The sequence below is a fragment of the Dromiciops gliroides genome, chromosome 3, assembly GCF_019393635.1.
Source record: "Dromiciops gliroides isolate mDroGli1 chromosome 3, mDroGli1.pri, whole genome shotgun sequence".
Lineage (NCBI taxonomy): Eukaryota > Metazoa > Chordata > Mammalia > Microbiotheria > Microbiotheriidae > Dromiciops > Dromiciops gliroides.
The window spans coordinates 467,152,332-467,158,532 of NC_057863.1; positions in this window are offsets into that span (position 1 = coordinate 467,152,332).

The following is a 6,201-nucleotide window of genomic DNA, read 5'->3' on the forward strand; positions in this document are numbered from 1 at the left end:
AACATAAAATCTATTGTTACGTTTTTTTATTGTTGTTTTTTGTTTTTTTTTTTTTAATGGGGCAATTGGGGTTAAGTGACTTGCCCAGGGTCACACAGCTAGTAAGTGTTAAGTGTCTGAGGCCGGATTTGAACTCAGGTCCTCCTGGCTCCAGGGCTGGTGCTCTATCCACTGCGCCACCTAGCTTCCCCTATTGTTAAGTTTTTAAAGCCCTTTACCACTTGGACCCTTCCTGCCTTTCCAGCCTGATATTCTACTGCCCTATGTGTAGTCTGTGATACAGCAACATAGTTCTTGATGCTCTTCACACATGACACCCCGTCTCTCAACTTTGGCCATTTTCATTAGCTGTCCCTCATTCCTGGAATTCTCTCCATCCTCATCACTATTTCCTGGCTTCCTTGGAGTCCTAGATAAAATATCATGTACAAGAAGCCTTTCTTGATTTCCCGTAATGCTAGTACTTTATCTCTGTTGATTATCTCCAATTGATACTGTATATATGTCCTATTTATACATAGTTGTTTGTCATTTGACTTTTTTTTTTTTTTTTGTAGATCCAGGGTTTAGCATACTGCATGGCACATTTGTTCAGTCATTTTCAGTTCAGTATGACTCTTCTTGACCACATTTGGGGTTTTCTTGGGAAAGATACTGGAGTGGGTTGCTATTTCCTTTTCCAGCTCATTTTACATAGGAGGAAACTGAAGCAAAAGGGTTAAGTGACTTGCCCAGGGTCACACAGCTATTAAGTATCTGAGACCAGATTTAAACTCAGGAAACTTTGTTTTCCTGGTCCAGCAATCTATCCACTGTGTCACCTGATTGTCTTAATGGAATGATAAGGGAAGCCTAGAGTTTAATATTTTGCTTTCAGATTTCAAATAGTAAATGCAATCTAAACCATAATGCACATATATATTTTCCTTTTAGGTCTTGAACAAGTCAAGATAAGAATCTAAATATGGAATTGGGTACAAGCTACATTTGGAACTTTTCCCAGAGCTTAAATTCTAGGTGGGTCAAACATGTCAATTTGAATGAAATATTATGTGCAATTGATTCTACACTTTAGACTCTAGACCAAACCACGAGGAACCTGGGCCATAACAGCAAGAGATAGGATACAGAGGGATTCTAGGCAACGATATTCATTCCTTCTGTCTTCCTTGTATTTTCCAATACATGAGGCAGGTACTTTTACATGTAGGAAAACTTTCTGTATTACCTGTAGCAGAAGCATCAATGTCTTTTTTTTTTTTTTTTTTTTTTGGTGAGGCAATTGGGGTTAAGTGACTTGCCTAGGGTCACACAGTTAGTAAGTGTTAAATGTCTGAGGCCGGATTTGAACACAGGTCCTCCTGACTCCAGGGCTGGTGCTCTATCCACTGTGCCACCTAGCTGCCCCCCCCCATCAATGTCTTTTAAACGAAAAGTAACAAACAACATCTACAGCCGTTATCATATTTTACAGATAAGGAAATTGAGACCCAGAGAGATGAAGAGAATTGGCTAAGGTAACACAGGATGTTGGCAGCAAAGCCATTGCTCTAATCCAAGTGGCCAAATGTTGGTAGATGTTTAAAAAATTGTTCTCAGGGGAGAAAATTGCCAATGACACCCTTCTAAATTTAATCTGCATTATTAACATTTTCTCCATCCCTTTTTTAAATTCAGATGATCTACAAAGCAATAAATCAAGCCCTGATTTTTACCATTTGCCGATTTCCAAGGTGTAAATGCTCACACTGAAAATTTAATGATCAGCTTTCACAAGATGGTATGAGCTGACTCCAAGACAACCATGAAATCAAGTCTCCTTGCACTCTAGACTGGTGTTCTTTCCACTACAAATGTTTCTCCCTTATATCCCATTGCCTAATCGCCTTAAAATTGCTTAATTGTTCTCAATAAGTGCCACATTTTCCACCTGAGATTTGCTTTAAGCACTGAATGGGATCTGGCAAATTCTGGATTAAAGAAAGCTAATGAGATCCTTTGATTTTTGGATTTATTTCTACAATAGGAAAAGGGGGAATTTAAATATTTTACTTAAAGGATGTCCCATGGATCACAGAACTTTGTTCTTAAAGATGCCCATCCCCCATGTCCCCACTCTTTCATCAATGAAGTTAAAAATCTGCTTAAAATTTTTTCCATCTGGAATATCTTCATGGGGTTACTGTAAGAGCAAAACATGCTGTAAAGAATGGTTAGACCAGCAAAGAAACAAAAGGAAACATGAAGGATAGGAGTGATAAATCAGCAATTCTGATTTATCTTCTGTTACCTAAGAAGGAAAATGTGCCTGTTTTAAGTGAACAATGAATTACAGCCAGAGAGCTGTTTTAAATAAAGTGGCAGACATCTATGCTTAAAGAATCTTAGGTTGCATGAGGCGATGGATAGCATTGAAGGCAGGAAGACCTGAGTTCGGGTCCTTCCTCTGCAGATAACTGCTAGGCAAGTCATTTAACCTCTTCAGCAACTCTGAAGTATTATAAATTGGGGAACAGAAAAGAAAGAACATTCCCAGGCCCAACATTAAAAAAAAATCCATGTCATAAGGTAATTGTGAGACTCAAATGAAATTATTTATATAAAGCACTTTGGAAACTAAGTGTTATATAAATGTTCATTATTATTCAATATATTACATGGCATTTAATAGAACCAACATTAAAATGAGTCAGATGTCATTAGTACATATTTAAAGCAAGTATTAATCCATAAAGAGTACTCGTAAGACATTTTGGGACATGGCCAATTTGGGATTTGTTTTGGTTGACTATGCATAATTATTACAAGGGATTTGTTTTTCTTTTCTTTCCTTTTTTAATTATGGGAAGGAGAAGGTGGCTAGCAATAAAGCCATCCCTTCCTGCTAAAATGAAAAGAGAACATAAAAAGTCCAGAAGGAATCACAGATATGGACAATTTTTGAGAGTTATATACTTACTATGTACTTTAAAAGAAGAGCAAATTTTACATTATATATTTGCATTTTCATGTATAAGTCTCATTTCCACAAAGTATATGGAAAAGCTAAATTCTATTTGGTGATTGTTAAGTTTATTATTTTTTTAAAGGGGGGGAAAAAGAAGTAAATTAAAGCATCATGTTACTTAGTTTCCAAAGAGAGGTAATGACAAAATGATATATATCCTTTTGAAGGAGTTAAAAATTTTATGTATGCAGGAATCTTATTCCTAGAAAATATATGTCTGCAATCTGGTGTCGTTAAGCCCCTAATCATATGTGAAATTGTGCAGTTCAATTCAAGAAACATTTATTATCATTAATCCAAATGTATTTTTAAAAAATATATAAATGATGCCAATGGAGAATAATGGTATATCTGTGATTAAAGAAACAAGGGCACCTTGGTTCAAGAGTTCCTATTTGTGAGCAGCAGTTTTGGACAGAAAAGAGCTTTCCAAAAGTAAGATGCTGGATGGGACATTCCACTATCATGGAAGACTGTGAGTTCCTCATCATTGGGATCCTTCAGGTAGAAATTGGATAAAGGACTGTTTGTCTTGGGTGTGGTAGAGGGGATCAATCTTCAGGTATGGGTTGGAATGGATGGCTTCTAGGGCTTTCTAAATTTGAGGTTCTGTGATTCTGTGAGCATGACTGGATAGAACTGGGAGTAAAATGGGAAAGAACTGCTGCTATTCCATGAAAATTGGCAAAAATAGGCAGGAAAGTCATGCCCACAGATAGAATAGGGTAGGGGTTCCTCCCCACTCAATTAAAAGGCACAGAATTTGGGAAGGTAGAAAGAGAGTGGGAGAGATATGGAATTGCTTTGAGGAAGCAAAGAAAGCAGGTCATATGGACAAGAATACTTTAAGAATTACAAGTTGGGATGGTGAAACCTACTTGAAGAACCTGCAGGAAAACACGAAGATGTTAAAGAAAAGGAAAATATTTTTGTTCCAACATAAAGGAACTGAGGTTTCAGTCAATATGGGAAATTGAGTCAGGGTGTAAGTGAGGGGTTGGGGAACTTCTTCCACTACAGTTCACAACCCATCTATGACTTCACAGATAAAGCCTAGAGAATTGCTTGAGACACACACAGATTAAGTGATTTGTCCATGATTTGTCCAGTTGGTAAGGGTCAAAGGCAGAATTTGAATCCAGGTCTTTCTGACTCTAACTCCAACACTCTATTTGCTCTACTACACTGCTTCTTACTGCTCATAATTCAGTGAAATATCTTAGGCATAAAGAAAAGACCACCCCTATAATAATTTGCCTTCTCAAATTTGTGTTGAAAGTACCAGATGAGGGGGCAGCTAGGTGGCACAGTGGATAAAGCACTGGCCCTGGATTCAGAAGGACCTAAGTTCAAACCCAGCCTCAGACACTTGACACTTACTAGCTGTGTGACCCTGGGCAAGTCACTTCACCCTCATTGCCTTACAAAAGAAAGAAAGAAAGAACTAGATGAGGTACTGTACTAAGCACCAGGATTACAAAAAAAAAAAAATCCCAAAAGTACAGTAACATTGAAAGAGATACTGAGCTAGTTGTAGAGGTAGAGGTAGCCCAGTACCAAGGATGGTTTCTTTCTGGACCTTGGTAATCTGCATCAGCACCTGGCAAAGAAGCTTCTCTTCTCACTAGCATTGAAGCCAGCAGGCATGACCAGGACCCTGGCATGTTCAGTGGAATAAATAAAGCCCCATCCAGCCTAGCTGATCAGTGAGCAGTGTGGAAAGACAATTAGGGGAAGGGGAAAAGGTTTCTGCCAGTTTACTGTGATGAGTGAGAATTTCAACTTCCAGTTGATGCTGACAATACCCATGCAAGTAAGGAAATTTGAACTAAACACATAAATTGGGGGGAGAGAGAGAGAGAGAGAGAGAGAGAGAGAGAGAGAGAGAGAGAGAGAGAGAGAGAGAGAGAGAGAGAGAGAGAGAGAGAGAGAGAAGGAGAAGGAGAAGAAGAGAGGGAGGGAGGGAGGGAGAAAGGAAGGAAGGAAAGAAGAAACAAAGAAAGAACTAGATGAATTACTATCAGAGTAGGAGTTTCTTGAGGGCAGGGACTGTTTTTATTTTATCTTTGGATCCTCAGCACTTAGCATAGTGTAACCTCTACTAATTGCTTAGGGAAGAGAAGAAAAGGGAGAGACAGGGAAAGGAACAAGCATTTACTATGTGCTGGGCACTGTGCTCTTTACAAATATTTTTTCATTTGATGTTCACAACAACCCTGTGAAGTAAGGTGCTATTATTATCCCCATTTTACAATTGAGGAAACTGAGACAGACAGATTGTGACTTATCTAGGATCACATAGCTAGTTAGTAATGTCTGAGGCAGGGGCAGCTAAGTGGTGCAGTGGATAAAGTACCAGCCCTGGATTCAGGAGGACCTGAGTTCAAATCTGGTCTCAGACACTTGACACTTACTAGCTGTGTGACCCTGGGCAAGTCACTTAACCCTCATTGCCCTTCAAAAAAACAAAAAACAAAACAAACAAATAAATAGTGTTAGAGGCAAAATTTCTGACTTCAGGCCCAGGGGTCTATCTGCTGCAACTAGTTTGTGGAAAGTTAGTTCTAGCTTCAGAATGATAGCTCTCTGTTTTCTCTGGAAAACTGTTGCCACACAGACCTTGTGCTAAGCATACAAAATCGACAGTTGCGCTTCACTTTCAGATAGCAAACCATAAGAAGGGAGGAGTGTTGAATAGAGCTAATAATATTAGGTAGCTAGGTGACACAGTGGATAAAACACTGGACCTGGAGCCACAAGCTCAGAGTTAAAATGCAGGGTGAAATCCTTTTTCCTGGACTCCTCTAGGTTATACCTTCCCCTACTTTGGCCTACTGCAAGTCAGGCCTCCTGGGCCTTGTAGGACTCAAAATCACTGCCATAAGTTTGGACATTGAGGGAGGGCCTTGAATAGTCTAATCACCTTTTTCTCTAATAGACTTTTCTCCAGCCATTGATGATCTCCTTGAAACCATTCCTCAATAGTTAGCAAAGTCACACTCTGCTATACTCTCCCCCATCCCACTGTTTCTGAACTGTTGGCTCTCATTGTACAAATCCTATTCCCCAAACCTCCCCAATGCCCACTCTCTGACTCCCATTCCACTCAAGATTACTCCTCTCCCATCAATATCCCACTCTAGATCTACCCACTCCTGCTTCCACAGTTTAATAATGCTCTTCTACTGGATACT